This window comes from Polyodon spathula, chromosome 5 (genome assembly GCF_017654505.1).
Source record: "Polyodon spathula isolate WHYD16114869_AA chromosome 5, ASM1765450v1, whole genome shotgun sequence".
NCBI lineage: Eukaryota > Metazoa > Chordata > Actinopteri > Acipenseriformes > Polyodontidae > Polyodon > Polyodon spathula.
The window spans coordinates 4,029,974-4,057,189 of NC_054538.1; the positions used below are offsets into that span (position 1 = coordinate 4,029,974).

Genomic DNA, 27,216 nt, shown 5'->3' on the forward strand with positions numbered 1-27,216 from the left:
TGAAGAGGCATTTAGAACAGAAAACAGGAGGCACTTTTTTTACACAGAAAATCGTGGGAGTCTGGAACTACATTACTGGGGAGTCTGCTTGATGAGATTCTAGGATCAATAACCTACTAACAACCAAACGAGCAAGATGGGCCAAATGGCCTCCTCTCGTTTGTAAACTTTCTTATGTTCTAACTGCTAAGTCATTAATGTCAAATCAGAGTGGAATTATGTCACCTTTAATACATTTTGAAATTATACTGTAATATTTTTCTTATCAGTTTCCTTTATAATATATAATTATTATTATTATTATTATTATTATTATTATTATTATTATTATTATTATTATTATTATTATTATTTTTTTTATAAAAAATCTAAGTAGTCATTAGACTGATCATAGGCATTGCTCTCCGTTTCATTTTGTTGTGCTGTCTTATAACAGTAAACTTCCTTTGACAAATTAATAAATGTTTGATATCAATCTGTAATCAATCTGTAGGTATGAGCATAATTTAAACCACATTAAAAACTGTATATATAAAAACACACACACATGTACATTATTATATATGATTATATTATTTTTTTTTGGTGACAGTATTTGTCAGGTTGAGATGAATTGATACGTTTTCAGGTCCTGGTAATGTATAGACTGTCCACATGAATATACCAAAAAACTTTTTATTTTTCACCGATATGTAAATAAAGACGTGTTTATTTAAAAAAAAAAAAAAAAGTACCTGCAACAGCAGTCAAATTTCACTAATGAGAAGAATATTCTGTACAAAACAGGCGATGCTACGTTCGGCACGGTTCTTTAATTATATCTCATATCTCTCACAGACGCTTACTGCACAGTGGTAAACACTCCCCCCTCCCCTCTGTTACCAGGGGAAGTCAGGAAACAATCGATGCAGTGCACAAACACACTAGATGCTGACAAAATCCCAGTGTATTAATACAAAAATAAGTTTAAAAAAAAAGTAAATGTCAAGAAACAACAGACAAACGTGCAATTAATGCATGTTAAAGAAATTTACCTCTTTGAGAAGAAGTGAACATGTTAAATCGCACAAGTAAAACTATGATTAATTGACAGCCCTAATATACAGTGTCTGTTGGAAGTATTCACCCCCCCTTGGATGTTTTCACAGTTTGAAAGTGTTGAGTAGATCGTGTAAATCAAAGGAAAAAAAATCCCATTTAAATGCATCAAGATTTCAGGTTGTAACACAACAAACTGTGAAAATGTCCAAGGGGGATGAATACTTACTGTAGACACTGTATATATTCCATGTTTGCAATTATTACTTCAAAGTGCTGCTGTCAGAGAGCTCAGGGTGCACACTGTTAAACGCACTGCACTGTTAGTGTTTGATGTCTAAAAGTGAACTCCTTGTGGCTTGTCAGAAAGGCCATTGAGCCAGGTGTCTGGGGTTCCTAAGCAGACTCAGGAAAGATCAACAGGGTGAGGGGAGGCAACCCTTAGCACAAGCACTGTTGTCCCTGTGCACTCAGGGAGCGAACGAGCACACACATTACTGTTCTTATTGCAGCATCAGTAAATTACCAGATTGCATCCATACTATCTACTGTCATCCACACTGTCACCAGCGATCAGGCCTTGGACACCCTCTGCTGTGTACAGAGGGTGTCTCCCTCTACCCTGTCAACTCCACTGGCATTAAAGATCCCATGCCCCTTTTGTGAAGACGATCAGGGGTTAGGGGTTCACCTGGTTCCAGTTTTTAATCCCTGTTCAGTTCAATTAAACCCTGACCTGGCTAAACTCCCTCCCATTCTCAAACAAACATGTTTCCTTCCCCCTTCCTGTTTCCCCAAGTGAATGAGATTCATTTCTCAATTGGTCTTACCTGTTTGACCGAGATCAGCCTGAAAAGTTGTGGATTCAATTTATTTTTCTCAATTGTTTAGAAAGAAAGACTACTGGTAATCCCAAAATCAAAATCTAAACTATGCAAATCTTACAGGGTCTCAAATAAAATGTGCTTCCCTGCTAGAATACAGGTTGCAGTGACAAATAAATAAAGAAGACTGTTGTGTAAGCACAATGGGAAAGGCACACTAGGCTGCAGCCTAATCACTTTTAAATTACAACAGAAGTCTTTACTCACAGTAATTATGCCAGTAAACACAGCACGAAACCATCTTTATAAAAAAAGCAAATAAAAAAATAAATAAAAGCAGCTGTTTATGCCCTGCAAAGCAAACTGCAATCAGAAATGCAGATCCTTCATAAGAGCATCAGCAGATGGTACAAGGAAATGAACGTGGATGTAAAGTTTGTAGCCCCAACAGCTGTGCTAAATTATAACACACAGCAGAACCTCAAAGTTATGAGCGCCACACTTACAAACTGAGCGGTTATCCAAACCCACCACTTGAACCCAGAAACAGAGGCTGCAGTGAAAGACATGAAGAGCAGCTCTGGCATTTCTGACAGTTAAACACAGCTCTCCTGGCTTAATATTTAGTTTTCTAATATCCTGCATGTTACAGATCCCCATGAGATTGTAACTTTGGGGCTCTACTGTGTGTATGTTTGTTAACCCTCATTATCCCAGAAAGACCTGCCACTCTTTTGTAGAAACAGGATATTTAGGACGTTGTTCTAGCACAGTTCTTTGTTATTACAAATGATTAGTCTCATGATTCAACCACTGGAGGCTCCTGGAATTCTGAACACTTCCTGGACAGGGGAGTAAATGATTGAATGTTTTCATTTGATATTTTCTGTGTTGTGGCACAGTCTCCACGAGACAGACCTGTCCGACGAGCACAGGGTTCTGTATTTAATGGTTTTAATTTGATATTTTCTGTGTTTTGGCACAGTCTCCACGAGACAGAGCTGTCCGATGAGCACAGGGTACTGGACGTTTTGACGATTGCTACATTGCTTTTTGTGTATTTGAAACCACACTATTTTATTGTTATTACTGTTTACAGCCTGGAAGGGGTTAAAATGCCCCATCCAGATAAAATCGTAAGAATGCGTGGTCAACAGCGACAGCGTGCATATGAGAAACCCTGTGCTGAATGTGGCCGGGGGATAAACTAAGTAATTGATAGCCAGTAAATCCCTCGTCCACAATATAAAAACAAGCAGCTTTGGCTGGACAGGGAGCGTTGTCCAGAGGAGGAAAGAGACAAGTAAGCTGATACTGAAAGTAAACAATTGGGCTTGTTCTGGTTTTGAACCAGCGCGATACTTGTTCACAGTGTGTTGTCTGTTTGTTTTGATCATCGTGCTGTTTATTTCATAGCAGTGTGGTGTTTTGTTTTGTTCAATAAATAAAATGCGCAGCAGCGCTCACCTCGCAATCCTGTGTGTCGATTCTCTTCCTGGTCTGACGCCCCCACAAAGCCATTCTGTCACAAAGCCCCCATTAAGTGTTCAGAAATAATTATGCTCTTGAAGCCCCCAGTGGTATAGTGGTTGTTCTGTCCTGACTACATCGTTTATTAAGGTGGAAACAAATGCGTGTCACACTAACAAATAATAATACTGGAACATCATTAAAAAAATATTGTGTTTGCAACGGAGGCTGTGTGGTTCATTGGTTAAAGAACCGGGCTTGTAACCAGGAGGTTCAAATCCCAGCTCAGCCACTGACCTGCTGTGTGACTCTGAGCAAGTCACTTAACCTCTCTGTGCTCGGGTGAGACTTTCTTGTAAGTGACTCTGCAGCTGATGCATAGTTCACACACCCTAGTCTTGTATCTTGTAAAGCACTTTGTGATAGTGGTCCACTATGAAAGGCACTATATAAAAATTATTTATTATATTTATTTAAAAGCAGCAGCACCTGCAAGTCTATCTAGCTAGAATCAGGCAGACGGTGTTGAACCCTGCATAATGAAGCCTTAGGGAACTGAGGGTGTTCGTAAGTCTGAAATGTCTGTAACTAAGTGTAGGTGTACTGTACAAATGTATTATGAGGAACACAATGGGAAGAAGACTGTGTCATTACCTGGAAAAAAAATATTCACATGACTTACCCCTACTGCATGGCTTACTTGAGAGGTAAAACTGCCATCAAGAAGCTTAAAAAGAAGAAAAAGGTTTGTTTTAGTACAAGAGTTTAGTCATATTCAATTCACTCAGAACAATACAGCATCAAACCACCTAGACTTTACTGCTTTTCATTGTTAAAAATACATCTTTGAAAATTAGAAAACAGGATTCTGACCGACAAAAAAAAAAAAGAGTACAAACAATAAAAGATTTGACTAATTAGTTTTTCTCTTTGTAAATTCACAAGCAGCTCAGAATCAGTAGCTGAGAACATACTCATGTCAAGGTCACAATCTTGAACAAGGTAATCTGTGAGATATTTCTATTTGTAGGCTGCATGAATAGAAGCTTTGCAATACTAAAGCTGATAGCTCTACATGATCTAAAGCTTTCTTTTGGAGTTCTATCGTGTCCTAGTTCTATTCAGATTGTGAGGCAATACACCTTGACCTTTATGACTTTTCTATCCAGCTACAGTGCAGAGAAAAAGTTTGTGAACCCCAAAGATAATTATGGAAATTCCATAGTTTTACCATGCTAGCTTTCTTGAATCAAAACCAATCTTTTCTTAAATATCCAATAGGGTTTATATTAACCAGTTCTGTCTTTTGAAACAAAATGATGTAAGAATTAACAAACAATTAGTAATTAAGATTCAGGGTATGTGAAAAAGTAAGTGAACCCCTGGTTTTATCAGCTCAGTTAAAGGGATAATTAGAATTATATCTTTAAATAATTAGGTAGATCTTCAGGGATGAGTTTGGGAGGCCCCATCCTATATAAAGTTCAGAAACTTTGTGAGTTTGGTCTTCACCATACAGGTGTGTGGAGACACCTCATGCCACGAATAAAAGAAATCTCTGAGTACCTCAGAAAACCAGTTATTGATGCTCATCAGTCTAGAAAGGGTTACAAAACCATTTCTAAGGATTTGGGGCTCCACCAATCCACTGTCAGACAGATAGTCTACAAATGGAGAAAGTTCAAGACCACAGTCACTCTACCCAGGAGCGGTCGTCCTAGCAAAATCTCTCCAAGAACAAACCGGAAAATCATCAAGGAAGTCATAAAGAACCCCAGAGTAACATCCAAGGATCTGCAGGCCACTCTCGCCTTGGCTAATGTGAGTGTTCATGACTCAACTATCAGAAAAAGACTGAACAAGAACGGTGTTCATGGAATGATAGCCAGGAGGAAACCACTACTCTCTAAAAAGAACTTTGCTGCCCGTCTGAAGTTCGCCTATGAACACATAGATGATCCACAAGACTTCTGGAACAATGTTCTCTGGACAGATGAGTCAAAGGTAGAACTTTTTGGCCTCAATGAGAAACATTATGTTTGGTGAAAACCAAACACTGCGTTCGAATAGAAGAACCTCATCCCAACCGTCAAGCATGGTGGTGGGAGTGTGATGGTTTGGGGCTGCTTTGCTGCCTGAGGACCTGGATGGCTTGTCATCATTGACACAACCATGAATTCTGCATTGCATCAGAAGATTCTAGAGGAGAATGTCAGGCCATCCGTCAGTGAGCTGAAGCTGAACCGAAAGTGGGTCATGCAGCAAAACAATGATCCTAAACATACAAGCAGATCTACAAAAGAATGGCTGCAAAAGAAGAAATTTCGCATTTTAGAATGCCTTAGTCAAAGTCCGGACCTAAACTTAAACCCCATCGAAATGTTGTGGCAGGACCTGAATCGAGCAGTCCATGCAAGAAAGCCCTCAAATGTCACCGAGTTGAAGCAGTTCTATAAGGAGGAATGGGCCAAAATGCCTCAAAACCGATGTGAGAGACTGACCAACAGTTACAGGAAATGTTTGTTGAAGTCATTGCTGCTCAAGGGGGTGCCACCAGATACTGAATCTAAAGGTTCACATACTTTTTCACACATGAATATTGAATGTTGAATCACTGGATAAATAAATATTGGATAAATTGGATAAATAAATATTGAAATAGTATCATGTTTTGTGTGATTTGTTTAATCAAGTTATCTTAACCTATTATTAGGACTTAGATTAAGATCTAATAATATTTTAGGTTTGAAATATGTGAAAATCCTAAGGGGTTCCCAAACTTTTTTTCGGCACTGTATACTACACTTAGAAATAGAAATTATTAAGTGACAATTGAAGGGAATTTTAGGGAACAGTTAATTTTTCTTAATAACTGACTCAACTATCCAATAAAATATACCCATTTCATTCTACATATATCTATAGGGCAGCTGGCACTTTGAGCTAATATTGCATTTTAGAACAAAATATTCCATAATTCATGTTGTTTTATCATTTACAAAAGTAATTGAAATACTTCAATGTTGTTAACTGAGTACATTCACAGAATTACATTAAACCAGTACAATAACTACAGTACATAGGGACGGATCTGTTAGCCACAAGTGATTCACTTCGAAGTATCTCAGATAATTGAAGTCCAAAATTAAATGAACACGCCCGATTTGTAATTGTGAAATAGCGCTTGAATCCTTAGGGCGTCCCACACAGCTGACAGCTGAGAAAGTGTGTGTGTGTGTGTGTGTGTGTGTGTGTGTGAGTGTGTGTGTGTGTGTGAGTGTGATTGGGGGGTGTGAGCATTCTCATCAGGGAACTGAAAAGACAAGTCATTTGAAAGGAAGTACTAACTGGGCAGATCCTGGGAGCAGAAAAATGCAGGGTCTGTCAGCCAACAGTTGACATAAATACTGCATTTGGCATCTCAGACATATTAATAATAGCTTTCCTTTCCTTTACCAAGTGAACTATTGTCCCCTGTTCACAAAAACAGTATTTTATATGTTCACCTCCCTCTCAAATGTTCTCTAAACCTAAAATGTAAATCAGAAAAAAGCGGCATTTCAAACTATGCAAATTTCTCATCTTACTCCTCAGATTATGATAACCATTTTATAGCATTAACTCCTATTTTAGTGATTTTCCCAGAATAACCATGCATAGGGAGTAATGCAATCAAGTACAATGCTGCAATAAAATCAATCCCTCTCCCGGCTGTCCTAGCTGGAATCATGGAACCCAAGAAAACCACTAACCAAGATCATGCACCAGTCTCTTAACACAGGGGTTGTACCGAGAGAATTGCAAACGTAATACCAATCCACAAAAAGGGAGACAAAAACCAACCAGGTAACTTCAGACCAATAAGCCTGACTTCTGTTATATGGAAACTTATGGAAACTATAATAAGATCCAAAATGGAAAACTACCTTTATGGTAACAGTATCCTGGGAGACATTCAGCATGGTTTTAGGAAAGGGAGATCGTGTCTAACTAGCCTGCTTGAGGATACAACATCAACAATGGATAACTTCAAAGCATATGACATGGTTTATTTAGATTTCCAGAAAGGTTTTGACAGTGCTGCATAAAACATTAATTCTCAAACTGAACACAGTAGGGATTAAAGGAAATACATGCACATAGATTAGGCTGTGTGGTCCAGTGGTTAAAGAAACAGGCTTGTAACCAGGAGATCCCCAGTTCAAATCCCAGCTCAACCACTGACTCATTGTGTGACCACAGCAAGTCACTCACCCTCCTTGTGCTCCGTCTTTCAGGTAAGACGTTGTAAGTGACTCTGCAGCTGATATATAGTTCACACACACGTCTCGTATCTTGTAAAGCACTTTCTGATGGTGGTCCTCTATGAAAGGCACTATATAAGAATAAAAGATTATTGTTATTAGAGGAGAAACCTCAAAATGGAGCAACGTAACCTGTGGAGTACCACAAGGATCCATATTATGTCCTCTGCTATTTTTAATCTACATTAAATGACTTAGATTCTGGTATAGTAAGCCAACTTATTAAATTTGCAGATAACACAAAAATAGGAGGAGTGGCAAACACTGTTACAACAGCAATGGTCATTTAAAATGATCTGGACAGCATTGAAAACTGGGCAGACACTTGAAAAATGACATTTAATAGAGAAAAGTGTAAGGTACTGCACGCAGGCAATAAAAATGTGCATTACAAATATCATATGGGAGATACTGAAATTGAAGAAGAAATCTATGAAAAAGACCAAGGAGTTTATGTTGACTCAGAAATGTCTTCATCTAGACAATGAGGAGAAGCTATAAAAAAAGGCCAGCAAGATGCTTGGATATATAGTGAAAAGTGCTGAATTTATATCAAAGAAAGCAATGTTAAAACTTGATAATGTATTAGTAAGACCTCATCTAGAATATTGTGTTTAGTTCTGGTCACCTCGCTACAAAAAGGAAATTGCTGCTCTAGAAAAAATGCAAAAAAGAGCAACCAGAATTATTACTGATTTGAAAGTTATGTCATATGCAGACAGGCTAAAAGAATTGAAGCCGATTTGTTTTCCTAAATCAGAACTGCATAGCAATATATTTCCTGAAAACTGTCATGACTTGTGCATATAAACGCCGCCAATGAAGACACAAGGGACTTTTTCAACCTGAAAAAAGAAACAAGGACCAAGGGTCAACAAATGGAGATTAGATAAAGGGGCATTCAGAACAGAAAATAGGAGGCACTTTTTTACATAGAGAATTGTGAGGGTCTGGAATCAACTCCCCAGTAATGTTGTTGAAGCTGACACACTGGGATCCTTCAAGAAGCTGCTCGATGCGACTCTGGGATCAATAAGCTACTAACAAACAAACGAGCAAGATGGGCCGAATGGCCTCCTCTCATTTGTAAACTTTCTTATGTTCTAATGGTGGAAAACCCACCCAGTCCTGTTTTTTGTAACTATCACTTTTTGTGTTAAATGCAGCTGGTTCTAGCAACAGGTCTCATCCCACATCTGCTTGGAACTGATAATGCTTATTACAGGAGTCAGTATACCAGCAATTAGACTCACTTGAAAAGGTTTGATTACTTTCTGAAAGAGATCAATCGATCCATCAAGGAAAACAGGGAATGGGTATTGGGTTTGTGATAAGACTGGTAGAGAGATGCAGACTTCTATCCTCTCTACCCTATTTCATTTCTGACAAACCTAGCTTTTTGTTAACCACAGAAGCCAGTTTGATAGCATAATCCGAGGGGGCTTTCAGTTTTAGAAAAATAAATACAGTGCTCCCTGCTATAACGCGGGTCTCGGTACACACACAATATGAGCATTATAACTGAAGAGCGTTATAAACGGGAGAGGGGCGCCGTGGGACACATAACTCACATCTGACTGAAATACAAAATAAAATAACTCCCTCTTTATAATGCACATATATTGAAGCAAAAATGGTACAATAATTGGAAACTTATTAACATAGGAATTGGTACTGTGCACTGTCATTTGCAGACATCAAATTAGTTTCCTTACAGTCTGCATCATTGACATGGCCAGAGGTTAAAGCAATTCTGCAGTGAAAGGGCTTACTTTTACTGGACAGCACTGGTAATGCAACTGAAAGAAGAATCAAAAGTTAAGTTAAGTTCTTAAGTTCTTAATGCTGCGTGTACCAAACATTAAGACAATAACTCAAAGTATGATGTCTCTATGCAGCTTTACGACACCCATGAAATTGACCTAGAGAATTACAGAATGCAACTGTGAAGCGAGTATGAAGTCAATATCTCAAAGAAGTAGGTCTGAACAGATGTTTTGTAAATTACAGGTTTTGTTTGTGCTATAAAAATTAACCCTTTGTTTTATACAGCAAAGTAAGTGCTCAAAGACCAAACCTGTTGAAGTGGCTTTTAATAAGTTGCTGTTCTTGCACGATTTCAATTTTCTTGTTTACACAATTACAGTCAAAGTTTAACGAGCACGGCACACCAAATCTGTGCCTCTGTCTGAAGTTAATGTACAAACAGCTACATTTCCTATTGAACTGTACCTTGCAAGTATGTAATCATCGGATTTGAGTGGGAAGTTATTTTGAGGTTTTCATTAGTTGACTATATGTGTACCAGTGAAAAATATCTTTATGAAACTGGAGAGTGTATCCAGCAAAAGATATTTCTGATGTGTTAAATTTGCAATGCTCCGATGGAATTGTGTGGCTCATGTGAGGCTGTGACAAAGCCAGCACTGAAACTGAGGAGGATGGGTTTGACAAGCAGAAACAAACATGTCAGTAACAGGAACAGCCACCCCCCACTCACCACGTCTATCAGCATGACTATGACAAATATCAACAGCACAGCATGTACAAAATAGTACAGGATAAGAAATAGCAATGACATGTTCTAGAACAGTTTGATTAGCGATTCTCCAGACATGAGCAGGACAGCTTGGGTGGCGACGTCAGGCCAGGAGATGAAACCACAACACAGGCAAGTACTACGGGGTGAGACGCAGACACACTTGTTTCTGTATTAAAGAAAAGATTTAAACAAAAAACAAAACACTCAAAATAAGTGGCTCGGTGGCCAAAAGAAACAGACAAACAAAACACTGACCCAAACAAGTATCGTGCGAGTCCTTCTAGCACGAGGAGCAATTCTTTGCATTCTCGTGTCTCTCTCCTGTTCTCCACTCTGAACACACTCCTCACATGCAGGCAGAGCAGCAAGCCTTTATATTCTAGCCGAAGGATTAACTGCCTGTTAATTATGTTATTAACCCCTCGGTCACAGTTTACATGAGTTTAATAAATCTGTGTCTGTCAGCTAATTAAATAATTACTAGCCGACAGACACATTCTCACCAGATATACTAAAACATTAAACAATAACAAAAATTTGCATTTAAATAATAATACAAATACAAAATAATACAAAATATAATGTGGAGTACCCTGTCACAGTGACAAAGACTGATGGATGAACAGACAAAAACAAACCTCAATGTAATCTGCTCAATAATTAAAAATTAATTAAGAGGTTCTCTAGATATACAAAATTTATTTTTTAATAAATGACACACAGAACAAGATGCCACTGCTACAGCAGCAACAAGCAACAAGAGGTTTCAAAAAACAAAAAGGCACCGAACCACCATGCGAGGCTCTCCGAAAAGACATGCTTAGTAATACCCAATGGATGTTACAAAAGGTCACATACAAAGTGATGAGATGACTGTTATTACTGTCAGCCTAGGGCAACAATATCAGAGCTGTCATATTAAAAGTCACACCCATGACCGCTTCACAATCTCACGCTACTCAAGTTTAAATTATAATTTCTAATTGACATATCTCAAAATACGTCGAAAACAAAAGAATGTATACAGAACAGCTGGCAAAAGATGTGTTCCATATGCAGTGGTCTTACAGCAGCACTCCCTGAAGAGGCAAATGCTGTTTAATGCTGTTTCTTTGCCATGCCTGCTTGCTTTATAAATCACCCCCTACATGCTTCAAATCACATACTGGAAGTTAGCCATCTGATCACTTTATCATTAGGGGATGAATGACACTGGCCAACCATTAGCACTGTATATCTTTGCTTTGCTTAAAATATGTACTACTTTTATCTTGATCCTGTTTAATAAAAAGGGACTTTAAAATATGATAACAACGGATCTGCAGCTGGAATTGTTCCCATATCTAGAAGCTGCCGGGTTTTGTGTCCCAGAACAAAAGCAAAAGCAAACAATAACTGCTAATGGCTCCCATTACATTCATAGCAGTCTCTTGATCACATTAAACTGTTTGAGAAAGGAATACATATATTTTAAGCTGAACAAAGATGTAAGAAGATAATGGCAGGCTGGTGTCATATAACTAAGATTCAGTGTTAGATTTTGATTAACCCCTAATGAAAAGCGATTTAATTAAGCATGTTATAATCACGATCACATAATGACTAATTATTTCACACCTTTGATTCACTGTTTGTTCATGCCTGAATCTACAGCAAATGGTGTACAGTTTGTGCTGCGGACAGCAGAAAAGCAAGAAATAGCTCAATTAAGCAATGACACATCACATTGGTGCAATATCCACTGTCCAGACCCAGTCATATATATTTAATTTATGTTTTAAGACACTATCTATAAAGCACAGAATTATCAAACACTCCCCTAGTTGATAAAGCCACTTCTACATCCTGCCATCTGCTGTCCTGTCAAGAAGCATTAAACAATTGCTTATTTGTTAAAACCCAGGACGTGGTGGTATTTTGAACAGTTGTAAGACTGTATTTTGTGTGTTGTTCTGACAGAAAGCACATGTTATAGCAGACATGTATTTTCAGTTTAAAAGGTTGTAAGTGGTCCAATACTTTAAGAAAGCTGTCAGTCTGCAAGCCATACTTTAATGTGTTTCACTTGCACTTCTTGCATCATTTCACTGCTCGTGATGCCCTATCACGTCAGCTTGTTCATTTCTGAAAATGCCACTCTAGGTAAAATGAACTAGTCATAATACTTTACTTGAAAATAAGGAATGAAAACTGAGGCGTTTTTTTTTTTTTTTTGCACCTAGTAAAAAGTACCAGATAAATTAATAAACACATGTTTGCTATAATGTGTTTCTTTCAAAACTGCACATGTAAGACTAATATAGTGAATGGAAGTGCATAATATGTAAGATTTAAGGAACCAGTATCTGTAACCTCTTCAAAAGGTTCTAATACAAATAAGGCAGTGCACAGTACACAACAGCCTTCCATTCCATTCAACTGTATAGGCCCATATTAAAGGATAACCTGCAGTAACAGTACCTCAAGAAACAGCTCAAAAAACAGGTTTCATAGAGATTTTTCAGAAACGTATTATACCACTTTGTCAAAAATATTCAGGTGGTTATTTATGAAACAGTTGATGCTTTTGTATATTTTGCTTTATAACAGAATGTAGGACTACACAAGTGACCCCCCCCTCAAAAAAAAAAGGCATTGATCATATGCATTTAAAAGACCAAACCAAGCACATGGTTAAAAGATCAAATTAATTCAGGGAGCTGGATTTCTGTTAATTGCAGTTTTGCTTTTAACACAATGATTGACTGTAAACCCCCACAGTATATGCAGATTTCCTTGTGCATATTGCAAACCAACACATTTTACTACATCTCATGTTACTCTTGCAAGACATACCAGCTAAGGAAGAGACAGGAACTGTATTCATATTCAAGTCAGTTCACAGCAACTGTCAATGCAATTCTAGCTTGTGCAACTAGCTACATTCAAAACTGCTTATGTCCTGAAAGACCAGTACGGTCTTAAAATAAGACCAGTACATACATTATTTTAACAAACATGTTAGGCAAGTGTGAGGCGAGAGTGTATTAAATGGAATGTCCAGACAGTAATTTATGTGTACAGAAATAAAATAATTTATTTTTATTCTCTATACACAACAAAATGATTAAATAACAAAAGAAAACAAAATGGTGTGAGGGAAGGAGTGCAGGGGTGAAATCCAAAACAAACCGTGATGACTCGTCTTTAATTGTCTTCGTGGCGACCCATACATAAACAAAAAAAGACAAAAGAAATGTTAGTGTTTTGTTTTAAAAATCCCGCTGCACCAAACCAGTCTCTCCCTCCACCCGTTACTCCTCCTATTTTACTTTCGGACCAACCCCGAACACAGTAGTACGTTCCCTTTAGTATGTAATGTCCCGCCTCTGTAGTCAGTGGAACACCAATCCTCAACTGACAAGTGTCCTTATCCTTCACTTGACTCCAGTGGCTGGAATTTACATACTCGTACTTCCGCCCCTCACCAAGGTGCCGCCCCTCAAAAGATGACTTTTGCCATGGTCACGAGATCTTGGTAAGGGAAGTCCCGAGTTGGTTTGATGCCATCTACTGTCGGGAGGCTGAATCACAGACCGAAAACCCTTTGACTCATCACAGCAAGATACGACTGATTACGGTTACAAATACCGTTCACATTTAGAGCCATCAGCATCATGAAAAGGTAGATCACTATGATCTACATCCACTGTATGTGCATTTCCAATTTAAGTGTAATGCAAAGAAACAGACAACTGTTTCCATAGTTAATGGAGCTGTGTATCAAAGATACTCTGACTATGTGCTGTGTGACTAATAACTGCAATTATTAAATCAGTTCCTCAAATTGTCATATCAAGATACAAGGGTTTTTTTGTGAGGGAGCAATAAACTTGCAACATTAAATGACAAAAATGGGAAAAAATGTTCTTGTACAACACCTGTAAACTTAAGAATCACGCAATATAGTTGTGTACTGAATATCTCATTAGAATAAGTTGAATTTGATCTACATTTTTTATAATGCAAACAGATAAGCTAGGTTGTAAATATCTGCCCTAAAATACTCTTGAATGGATTTGGGTCAAATCTTCACTCAATGTCAACATCTCTGCAGAAAATATTGGCCAGTACGTGTTTACTTTTTTCAGTCAATAGCGATACATTTATAATGAGCAGAACTGATGTTTTGTAAGCTACATACCTGAGGAAAATATTGATTAAAAGGTAAAGTGGAGGTCATTATTTATGAAAGGGGTCATTTAATCCTGGTATTGATTTAAAATGGTTATCAATACATATTAACAGATTAAAACGTCTGCACGATGTAAAGCAGAGATGTAGACGCACCAAGTGAAATGTTTTTAAAGCCTGAAGTAATGTATTCTTGGTGTTAAGAATTACTTGTATGTCATTTTGTGCTTTAGTCATCACATCGTGGTAACTTTATAATGAAGTTTTTTTACAGTAGATGTATTGGGGTTTTTTTTTGTTGTTTTTTGGTTTATTTTTTGCTTTCATGCATGACTTCTCTCTAATTGAAGATGGTGCACCAGCATATACAGTAATCATGAATCTTTTCCCCTGCACCCCCGATCAATGTAAGAAATACCACCCCTGTTCTCTATGGTAATTCTTACAGTGTTGCAGGGGGGGTAGATTCATGATTACAAGCTGCTGTACCAGCTGCACTGGAGAACGCATCTTTGAGATCTCAGATGAGTCACCAGGATGTAATCACTGAAAAGGAAAATTACATAAAAAGAGAATCTAAACTAGAAGAACCCAACAGTTACAAAAATGTGATATTCCACAGCCATAGCAAGCTGCTCTTCAAAAAAAGAAAACTCAATCCCAACTAGAAAAAGTCAAATAAATGGCATTGGTAACCACAGTTCTCTTGTGTGGTCCTACGAACACAAGACTCTCCGATCGTTCAATTCATTTCACATCATGGTGCTTAGTCCCAATCATTTATTAAAAAATATTTTGTGATGCAGCATTTGTTGTACAAATCTGATGTAGATACAGAAGCATAATTTGTATTACACAGACAGCAGAAATACTAATCTAGCATTAAAACAGCTTTGCTGTGGAAGTTTTCAATATGAAAATGCATTTCATGTGCCATCGTCATGACCCTGAGGTTGTTAATGGATTGGCAACACTGCAAGGTTTGATTTTAATGTACAATTTTTATATATCTATATCTATATCTATATCTATATATATAATATATATATATATATATATATATATATATATATAATAAAGCCATTTGAGGATTAAGAGCAGGTGATATAAATCTAGAGACACACTCCTGCAATGATGAACATATGTCCTGATTTGTTTTCTAACAGAAAGAAAGCCATATTAACTATTATTTTATAAACTGCTCTATGTGATCAAAGTTATTGGAGAATTTGATGCTTGGTTGCTTTTCTGGAAGGAGAATTTGTCCCTAACCAAAACGTCATCACCAAGCGCATGTATCTTTTACTCGGGCTCCGAGCATCCTTCAAAGTTCATAAATCATCTTTAATTGCAATCGCAATCATCATCATTCATCCATTGTCATTTTGACAGTCAACTCTGCTTATTGCCACCATGCTTGCTCAGTCCCTTTGAAGTGATATTAAAAGGCTTTGACTGCTGTACTAGCCTTGGAAATACAATCAAATAAACATTTCAACAAGTAGTCTCAGTCAATATATTTTCATGGTTTACTAGTTCAAGTTGTTTTGTTATTAGTTTTATACATTTTTTGGTATATTTTGTAAAATCAGCATACAGTAGCAAATAACATCAATTCAGTCTACAACTAGGCTCAATCTCTCTCAGTTTGCCAGGTTACAAGATTTACAGTATATTGGCTTTACCTTCGATTCAGACAAGAAGTAAATTGGGGTCAAAATGTTTTTTAAAAGAGTTAAGGGATTCTCAATAAAGGAGTTTATTCTTCAGCTCGACAAAAATAATTCAGGACTGAAAAGGTTAAGTTGCCTGTCACGTCATTCTGGATAGTAAGCGAGCTGATGAGCCTAAAGCTAGGACAGTGCAGTATGTGCCCAGTTTGAATTTAAAATTTTTCCAAATTGTCATTTGTGTGGTGACTGTGTGAGGTGGTTGTATAGTCCATTTTGGCACCAAAGTCTGTATCCTTCCCCCATAAAACCCTCCTCCAAACAAGCATTGTTGTTCAAATTTCAAAAAACAAGACAGTAAAAAGGGGGAAAGGAGGGTGGAATATTGGTGAATGGAGTTCATCATCCTACGAAGAAACTATACAACAGGTAATCTTCATAGTCTTACCTTGTCTGTGGTAAGAGTAAACCATACTAAAGCATGTATAGAAGATACCGCAAGGTTAAATGTTAGTAGAGGATGCCACAGATAACATTGAATGAGTGAAGTAGGTTAAGAGCAAGATGCATATAAATTATAACGTTTAATAAAAGTCTCAATACTACGGGTTGCGTGAATGTAAAAATGCAAAGCTCTCCAGAAATCAATCAGGTGAAGTCTGGCCTCTTCTTTAGATTTTGGGTAGAAATCCGGAAACGTTATCACCTGTTCTAAATGAAACTCTGTTACCAATTTTGGTAAAAACTGAAGGTTAGGTCTGCAGACGACTTTACCCTTAGTCTTATCCTAAGACTGGAAATACGGAGCATCAGTGACCAGCACTTGAAGTTCACTTACTCTTCTTGCTGATGTTACCACAACTAAAAATGCTGTTTTTCATGCAAGAGACTTCTCACACATGTGGCCATGAGTTCAAAACGGTGGTCCCATGAGTTTCCAAAGTACTAGGCTGAGGTTCCATTGCAGAACAATGTGCTTTCTTGGGGGTCTTAGATGGTTAATCCTCCTAATAAATCTAGAGACCATAGGGTGAGAAACAGGCAGGTGACCTTACTAACCAGCAATATGAACCTTGAGGGAGGAAAGAGAGACCCTTATGAAACAGGTGACTGAGGTAGGATAAAAACTCAGACATAGCTGTATGGTGCAGGGATTTTGAATTGCACCAGTGGACAAATTCTCTCCATGTGCCTGTATATGCCTGGAAATTGGAAGGTTTCTTTGATGCAAAAAGGATGTTTGCCACTTGCTCCGATGGTCCTTGTTTCTTTAACAGTTGCCATTCAACCTCCAGGCAGTTAGCAGGATTTCTAAAAACGAAAACCTTTTTGAGTCAGTAAGGCGCCATCAATGAGGCTGGCTTTGTCTCTCCTTACCTTCCTGAGTACTGAAGGGATCAGTGGCAGGGGTGGGTATGCATACATTAGGCCTCTTGAAATGGACAGACCGTCTGTTGCCATGGCTGCTTCCTGCTGAACAGGGGAGCAGAAAAGTGGTCGCTGAGTGTTTTCTGTTGTCGTAAAATAGGTCTACTTGTCGATGACCTAGTGTGTTGAATACTCAGTGTACACCCACAGCACACTGTAACCCAAGAGCAGGGAATCAATTGTGAATGTATTACATTAATATTAACATTTGATGACTACAGTCTTTCTTAGCTCTCAATGTTCACATTTATAATCAGTTGGTAATTCCACAGATGTTCTCATCACGGAAACAGAGCAGCACAACTTCCAAAAGTTATCAACCAATCAATCTTTATTTTATATAGCGCCTTTCATAGCGGACGACCATCACAAATCGCTTTACAAGATACATTAAATAGAGTGAAAAAATTGCAAAATAATACATTAAATACAAAGCTAGGAAGTGAAAAATCTAAAATATTATGGATGCATATGTCATATAGAATCATAAGATACAGTGAAAGATCAGAAGATCACCTGCGATTGCCACCACTAACCTTTGACCTGATATTGTCTTGTGGTCTGGATCAGCATGCCTTGTTCATCTGGTAGAGTTAACAGTATAATGGGAGGATGCTGTGCATGAGGCATATGAGAGGAAGAAACTTCGGTATGCAGTGAAAGATCAGAAGTAGATCACCTGCGATTGCCACCACTAACCTTCAACCTGATATCGTCTTGTGGTCTAGATCAACACACCTTGTTCATGTGGTAGAGTTAACAGTACCATGTGAAGATGCTGTGGATGAGGCATATGAGAGGAAGAAACTTCGGTATGCTCAACTAGCTCCTGAAGTGGAACAGCGAGGATGGAGAGTCTGAGTTTACCCAGTGGAGGTGGGCCGTCGAGGATTTGTGGCAGATGCCACAACCCGGTTTCTCAGAGATGTCGGATTCAGTGGCCAGGACTTGCGTCGCACAGTGAAGAACTTATCTGAAGCAGCAGAAAGGAGCAGCAACTGACTGTGGTTGAGACGGAAAGATTCTGGATGGAGATCTCAAGCACAAAAGAAAAAAGCAACGCTGATGTACAGGTAAGTAAGCTGGGCTGAGCTGAGTGGAAGACGGAGGGGGATGATGCTGTCACCAGAATCCCTGTCGAGCCCTCTTGAGGTGTTGTGGGCTAGTCGACGAAACACCTAGGACAGAAGAAGCCCACTTGAAGACCCCAGAGATGTACCCTACTTAGCTCAATCCAGACGGTTGTCATGTTGATGCGCTGGGGAGACCGCACTCATCCGGAGCCAGCATCGCAGCCGTTGTATGTGCTGATGCGCTGGGCAGGCAAAATAAGATGATTCCTGGTGCTAGCATTACACTTCAGCAATCAACACCAGACAGAAGGATATCTACATCATCAGATGGAAAGAAAAGCAAATGGATGGAGATGCAGATGGATGAATCAATGGTGAATGCATTACATTAATATTAATATTGTCGACTAAGTTCTTTCTTAGCTCTCCATGTTCACATTTATAATCAATTAGTAATTTCACACATGTTCTCATTATGGAAATACAGCATCACAAACATCCAAAAGTTATCAATTAATCAATCTTTATTTTATATAGTGCCTTTCATAGTGGACCACAATGCATAATACATTAAACAGTGAAAAACAGTACAAAATAATACATTAAATACAAGGCTAGGATTTGAAAAATGTAAAATATTGTGGACGCGTATGTCATATAGAATCATAAGAAGCTACAGTGAAAGATCAGAAGCAGCAGAGACACAACAGATAATAGCAGATATCAGGCTTAAAGAGCATGGAAAACAAGAGAACAGGTGGGTCTTGAGAGTTGAAAGCGAGTGATGGTGGAAGCATCAACTGTGTGATGAAGGGCATTGGAGGCGAGCAGGAGAATTTTGAAAGTAATCCTGAACTTTACAGGTAGCCAGTGCAGCCGGGCAAGATGGGGGGTGATGTGACCACGTTTTTTTACATCTGGTAAGAATTCTGGCGGTAGCATTCTGAACTAGCTGTAGTCGGTTGATGGCACGTGCTGGAAGACCACAGAGAGTTGCAGTAGTCGAGTCGAGAGGAGATGAATGCCTGACAAAGTACCACTGCACCCGGGAGGGAAAGGTAGGGACGGACTTAGGCGATGTTTCGAATGCTGTAGAAGGAAGATTTGACCACGGAGGAGATGTGTGCATCAAAGGAGAGGTTACTATCCAGAAGTACACCAAGGCTTCGCACTGTGGGGGAAGACAGCAGCAGACAGTTTCTGAGGTTCAGTGCCGCTATATTAAGATTCTTAAGTTGAGTTTTAGGAGATACTTAAGTTGAAGGAGTTCAGATTTGCTAGTGTTGAACTGCAGAAAATTGGTAGATATCCAGGCCTCGATGTCTTGAAAGCAAGCAGAGAGCCGGACCATGAAAAAGGGACATCCAGAGTAGAGTTTTAAGTAGAGCTGGGTGTCATCAGCATAGGAGTGAAACATGAGGCTGTGTTGGTGGATGAGTTGACACAAGGGAAGCATTTAGATGTTGAAGAGTAGTGGCCCAAGAACAGACCCTTGAGGGGACACCACATGTGACTGGGTTTGCGACACCACTGCATCTAGCACAGAAAACAGACTGCATGCATCCGGATAGGTAAGAGGCATCCAGGAGAGAATATCCAGAAATCTTTATTATTGAACTAAAACTAATTCAAGAAGCACTGCTGTAATGTAGTGCGCACAGATAAAAACCTTGCATAAATAAAACTATAATATGTAAATAAACCTAGCAGTGAAATTACTGGAACTAGTCCAGAGTAAAGCCAGTCTGTAAAGTGTGCGAGTTATAACATCACCCCTAATCTTCCACAGTTGCACACACAAGCATCCCCAGAACAAAATTCAGTTATAGTAGCTTTGTCAACATTCTGGAAAGTAATGCACCCAAAGTTAGGTTTAAATATAGCATTTACAGGACAGAAAAAAGTAATATTTCATTTTGACATTCAAATTAATCTCTTGTGGTCTGTGAGTCATCATGAATACAGGGATAGAAGTCAATTTCATACCAACTTCTAGGCGTATATTTTAAAGAAATGATGCATAGAAAGCGAACACATTTTTCTGCTATGTTTGAACAACAAGCAGTTTGTAAATACATTTTGACCATCTGCGTTTCAGTATTAAAAATGCATTTTAATTACCTTTTTTCATGCATGAATGTCAAAAAATTGTCTACTTCTGACACTAAACGGTTACTTTGTTATGTTAAGTTGTCCATTCTTCATTTTCTCAAACCTTGGAAAGATGATTTCCTTTTCTTACAAATTAGTCGAACACTGAAATGACACAGATCCTACAAAGAAAAACAATTTACACAATTTGAAATACATTTAAAATATATACAATGCCCTGTAACACATATTGAAAACCCATCCATGCTACTGGTCTGGTATGCACACTCATTACATTGTATGTGTTGCACAAGCCATTAAATATGTAAGGCCTGTGGTTCAGCGCTGACAGATGTGAAACCACTGGCATATTGGAGGAGATATTTCTGAAGATCCAGTTCCTATGGAAAACAGTGTCACTAAAACATAGTAGAAACCGATACAATATACTACTGATAATATGATTTTATCCATACATGCAACTGTTTTTGCAGGCTAGGAAATCCTTTGCTTTTGGTGTATGTAGCAGGACCATTTGAAACCCTTTTTTAAATGTTTGGAACAAAGAATTTGCTGATAGATTTAATGGTCTAATCTGAAATATCCTAAATGAATTCCAGTTGGCAAGCAATCCACAATACACAGCAGACGAGTCACAAACAGTGCTCAAACACAGTCAGTGACTAGCAACGACACCGCTGTGTTCACACAACAGGGCTCCGCCAGCTGATGCTTCCTGCCTTGCCATTTCTGAGATCCACACACACAGCCTGCCGCCCCTCAGGCTGATGTGACCTTCAAGAGACAGGAGGGATTCCAGATGAATACAAGCTAAAGGGCACTTCCTTGTCCAAGGAAACCAACTTCTTCTTCAGAATTATCATTGAACTGTTTTAGGATCAGAGGAGTCTAACGCATATGGAATGATGATATGTAACACTCCAGAGCGATCCTGGGCAGGTGTAACAACCAACCTAATCGACAGGACTTTGGAAACAAGAGGGTGGATATTGGCCTTAACAGAATAATAGGCTACAGCCATCTTTACCACATCCAGCCATCCCAGCATTGACATTAGTGACAGGAAATGATTAGATGCCATTGCGTGGAGCACACATGTTGCAATGACCTCTTAATAAAGCACATAAACAGTCTAGAAGGGTGCTTGATATTTGTAAAGCTTTAAAAGGTTCACAGAATTAAACCACTGGTTGAGATACTTACTACGGTTTTGAATAACTTTTTATGTATCTACTTATAACATTTCATATACAAAATAATCATACATACATACACACACAGTATATTATATCAAAAATAAATTACAATGTGTACAGCTATAGATATTAAGTACAGTAGATTAGTTTACAGGTGTGCTGATCTTAACATCGCTTGTATACATGTGTGCGGTGTTGAATGAGTTAAAAGATTCATGTAAATACAAAAATCAACCTGTCTGGTCCCTGTGTATTAAGGAATGTGGATGCTGAAGGCGTTGCTGTGATTTAATTAACAAACGCTGATGGATGGTTTTAAAAGTCCAATGGGGTAACCAATAATAACCTTTTCTACAGACTATCTAAATGTGCTGGCAATTGGTAGCCATAGCAACATGTTTAATAACTTAATCTCAAAACAAATTTAATGGCAACATCACAGTAGTTCAAAGCAGTACAAAATGTACAAGCATATTTTATGCTGAAATATGTTATGCATGGTTTCCATGGTAGCCACGCCATGGAACTACACCTTGCTGTTTTACTCAAGTCAGGCTTGTTCACAATGCTTTGAACAAAGGGAATGGCTAGGTGAGCTTTGACTTTAATTTATTATCAAACTTGTCAGTCCGTGTAAAATCTACTACTAAAGGAGGATTGGTTTTCTGCTCACAGCACTGACCAAACTGTTTTCAAAAAGGTTTAGCACTGCATTTGTTTTCCCAGTTTTGATCTCCACCACTTTGAACTTCAGAACAAATCAACTCCAAATACCTGTGTGGGCGACCTTAAGGTTTTGAGAATAGGGCCCAGTGTTTCAAATTTCTATAGTACAACCAATAGTTCCGTGTAAAGCACTGTCTGCTAAATAAACAATGCCTAACACTATGAACTAAAAGTTAGGGGCATTCATTAGCCAACCTTAGATAACCATCGGGAATCATTCGTAATGACTTGCACGGTCATCTAAGGACTGCAGTGACGACATTAATACCCAATCCACTGCCTACAGAGATGAATCAATAGTCCTTTATTTCCATCGCTGTGACTCAGGACACTTGAATTTTAAGAGATAGTAAACATCTGACTAAGTCATTGCATTCGTCTTGGTTCACCATAATCTGAACCGTTGACTAACACAATAAATTTTGATTATGTCGTTTTTATTCATTACTTAAAAAAAAAAAATCCCTGAAGGAAAAAAACATAGTTTTTAATTACACTATCACATTTATAATTCTCTCTGGTCCACCCCACTTGTTTATATTCTTTGAAGACTGGCAGCTGTCCTTCACTGTCTTCTGCCGTGGCGCTTTTTTCTGCTACAGCCTTGTAGGTAGTTCTGCTGCCCTTGCTGAAAGTTTCTCTACAGGCTGGATTATAATGATATAAACAGTGGAGAGACCAATATGCCATGGTAGTCTAAATTATTATATACTCTTTACAACAGATGTTGCATTTCCATAATCTTATTGCCCAAGAGCCCACTTTAAAAGATTTCGATCCGCTACGCATTAAAAAAAGAAAAGGACGTGTGTGACTTTTTGATGATGCACCAATCTAATCTTTTAGCGCCAATAATCACATTCCTAGAAAAGAAATACAATGACAACACAGGCTGGTGGCGCGTCGTGGGCGAAGCGAGCTGGTATTTGTTTTCATTTCACTTCTTCAATGTGGGATGTGTCATATGCATAAATGATAGCGAGGTTGGCGTGGTGTTATTTACTCAACTTAAAAATCCCCATGTCACTTTAGGTGTGATCTTCTAAAAAGTACTTTATGAGAAAAATATAACTAATACAGCTACATCCTGTAGTTCCAATTCCAATTAAACAGTGGAGAGAGAGACACAGAGAGAGAGAGAGAACACAAGACCATTGAGACAATAACTGTATCCTACTGTACTGCAGTGGTTAAATCAGGAAGACATTTTCCTCCCAAAATAGAGATCCTGTTGTGTTCAAATAGAGGACAAAAAAAGAAAAGAAAAGCTTCTTTCATGAAACAGCCCAACTTCCTCTGAGCAACCCTGTAATCTAGAATCTATATTCTGCATCATTTTAATTTCAGCTGTATGAAAACACTGTTAGGAGGCTGTCACATCGTCCCTGCAGAAACCAGCAATCTTTAACGTTTCATTAAACCGGGAAAGGCTAAGATATGCAATTTTAGACATCATTTAATGGAACATTAAACCACTATAGACAGACTTTATCTATCATTTTCCCAAACTGCGAATTCAGACAATTAGGAATTCATAATAAAAAAAAAAAAAAAAAAAAAGAAATTAAACCTTATATTTTACTTTTTATTCAAGTTTGGTCTATCACTCTTCTAAACAGAAAGAAACTGCTCTAAATGATGTATTAAAACTAAAAAGGAGTTATCTGGATGTTAAATCTCAGCTAATTTAGCAGCATATCATTTTTTTCTGGACTCAAAATGTAGGCTTTATTGTATTTCAGATCTTAAATAAAGAATTAAAAAATTAATAATAAAGGATTTCTTGTGCAAATAATGGGCTATTTAAAGGGTACGTAAGGACCTTTTTATTGCATTGTGTTGCATGTTCCCATGTGTTGCTACAATTGTTTACATAAGGTGTGTGTATTGTTTTCATTTTTTTTTTTTTTTTTACATTTGAACACTTTAAAAAAAAAAAAAAAAAATGTAATTCCCTGCCTAAAGATGGTTTCACATGTACCCACATGGATCTCTCAGAACTACATTTCCCATCATTCTCCTGCTCACATATGTTAATGAGATGGATTTATCAATGAGTCAGAAGCTGCCTGCCTGCCCCCACCGTGCCTGTCTAATAGTTGGCTCTCGGTTGGCAGATTACGGGCGGACAATAATACCGTTATTTACCAGGCAATACAATGACCAGTATTTGAACAACAATACTTGTATTTTTGTTTTAACTGATTCAGGGAAACGTCTACTGGAATATGTCGCCTACTATCTTACGCGTTAATCACTTCCTGCGAGAACTCGTAATGTGAGCAGTGCTAACACAAAAGAAAATTTGGCAGAAGCACACAGATTTTGAGCTGCTTAAATTCTGCAAAGTCACATGTGTGGAATCATTTCATAACAAAAAAAAAATCTAGAAAGGATGGATGTATAGCAACAAACATTATGCAAGGCTGAAGTAAAATATGTTGGCTGTACCACCAACCTTACATACAGTGGTGTAGTCCTACAATTAAAATATAGATTTTTCCTAAACAAATTTTATAAATTCATATTTTATTTGTACATTGAACTTGAGGTAACATTTAATAGGTAGCAAAAAATTAACATGAGCACGTTCCGCATTGAATTTCAATATGTATCGCAATATGTGATCCTCAGTCCCAATACCCACCCTCTATCTGATACTGTACTCAAGAGTGCACAAATTACAGGATGAGTCACTAACCATCTGACTAGCACATACAAAAGAAAACTGTGAAACGCTGAGGGCTGTAAATAAGTGAAGGGTCCTTAAACAGTCGAGCATTTGTCACTTCCTATAATGATCTTTCTGAAGTGTAAAATAAAAATTTTAATTGGCATTTTACCCTCAATACCTCAGCACTTGTTCTCATAATTACAGTAAAAGTGCAGTTCATTGTATACCACTGCTTTCACAACATGAAAACCAGTTTCTCACCCTCTAACACTGGAAGTGTCACTGTATTCTTGTGCCTTTCTTTCAGTTTTAAGAGGGTACCATTAAGTTGCATCTGTCCTTTTCAGAATGGTAGATAATGTTTTTAATGACTAAGGTTTTTGTTAAAAAATAAATAAATAAATAGATAAACAAACAGGACTTCCATTTCCTAGCCAGACCAAGAGACCAAGGCAAGTATTCAGTTAGATCCAATTCCCTAAATTAGTTTGCAAAGCAATACACTGGAGGAAGGCTGTGATTCTGACAGCAAGAAATGTGTGAAGAGCCCTTCCAGGTGGCTCACAGCCTGCATTTAGGATACTTACAGCTCTACCGATGTCAAGGAGAGCAGAGGGTTGTCGATAAATGGAAGTCAAGAAACCTAATGATTACTTTTGTTTGCTCAGCTTTTGTCCCTATTGATTGCACCGTGTAACAATTTTTTTTTTTTTTTGTTCCTGGGTAGTAAGTGTTATTTCCTAATTGCTTATGCCTCAAAAGTATAGAAAATGGCTATTATTCCCCACAAACTTTGCTTTTGTGACCAGGACAGTGATATTTCAAAATATCACTATTTCCAATGGAAAAACAGGCAAATGTGTGTCTTTTCGTTCACATAAAGTCAGAAAAAAACAACATATGAATCCAGTTTAACATGTATTTATACTAAAGTAATACAAAAATGACTACAAAAGATTTAGAAGTGAGCAGTTTTTCGAGATTTACGATTATACTGTACATACAGTATTAGTACATTATAACTATGACCTTATTGGCACGCCCTAGGAGATAAAATTTAGACGTTAATTCCAATATGGCCGCGTGACAGACTGGCGTTGCGGTGACGTCAGGCCATAAGCAGGAACAACACACTGGTAACAGCAGTTCAAAAAGAAGCGTGGTGCGCCGAACAAAATAAATATAATATTTAAACAAAAACAGAGTAAAACAAAAAGATAAACAAAATAATCAAAAACACAAAAAGAAAATAATAAACTCCAGGTCAGGCTGGGCAAATCGCCTTCACTGTTCCTGTTTTTATATTCAAATTTCTTTTCTCTCCTCTCGCTCTCTCATTCTCCACTTCTGAACACCCGCCTTGAGGGCAGAGAGCTGCAGGCTTTTATGCAGGTGACCATCTTTCGATTAGCAACAAATTAATCACTTAATTAATTCAGGAGCTGGCCATCTTCTGCACAAGGTTTTTTTTAATTGATGTGGATGGGCTTCCCATCCACGCTGCAACATAATTACAAAACAATAACAAGGCTGACGTCGTCATTTTTACACATAACAAATAAATCATAATACAAACACAAAATACAAAATAACACGATACAGGGGTGCAGGGGGAGACCCCGTTCTAAAAATACACACTGTACAGGGCTGCTCGCCCTTTTACAGTCCGCCAAACCATGTGGCCAATCTGCTTTCAATTTTAGTGGTTATTACTTTATTATGGGCCACACAACTGTACCAACATTGAAGAGCATACATGCAACACTGTTCTTGTTATGGTCTCAATTCTGCAAAACATAAAAGTGCCTAATTTTGGTATGCAACTGGAAAATGAATGGTTACGCACAGGCAAGATGGAAAATACTGTAAAATGAATGAATCTGTATTTGCAACCTTCTTTTTAAAAAAGAACTTTTGTACAAACTCCATGGCCGAACATGTATTTAAGAAAAATAAAAACAGTTCTTCTTAGTGAAGAGTAGGCCA

The 27,216-nt window shown here is 38.0% G+C and overlaps 1 long non-coding RNA gene across 3 annotated transcripts in view; it reads right to left on the bottom strand.

Annotated features, from left to right (window-relative positions):
• The window catches only part of LOC121315443, a 121,275-nt gene that overhangs the window by 46,327 nt on the left and 47,732 nt on the right, over positions 1 to 27,216 (bottom strand). For all 3 annotated transcript variants that reach the window (XR_005950267.1, XR_005950269.1, XR_005950268.1), the window contains one exon: positions 4,015 to 4,059. This is a non-coding gene — a long non-coding RNA (uncharacterized LOC121315443). The remainder of the gene's footprint in view (positions 1 to 4,014; positions 4,060 to 27,216) is intronic.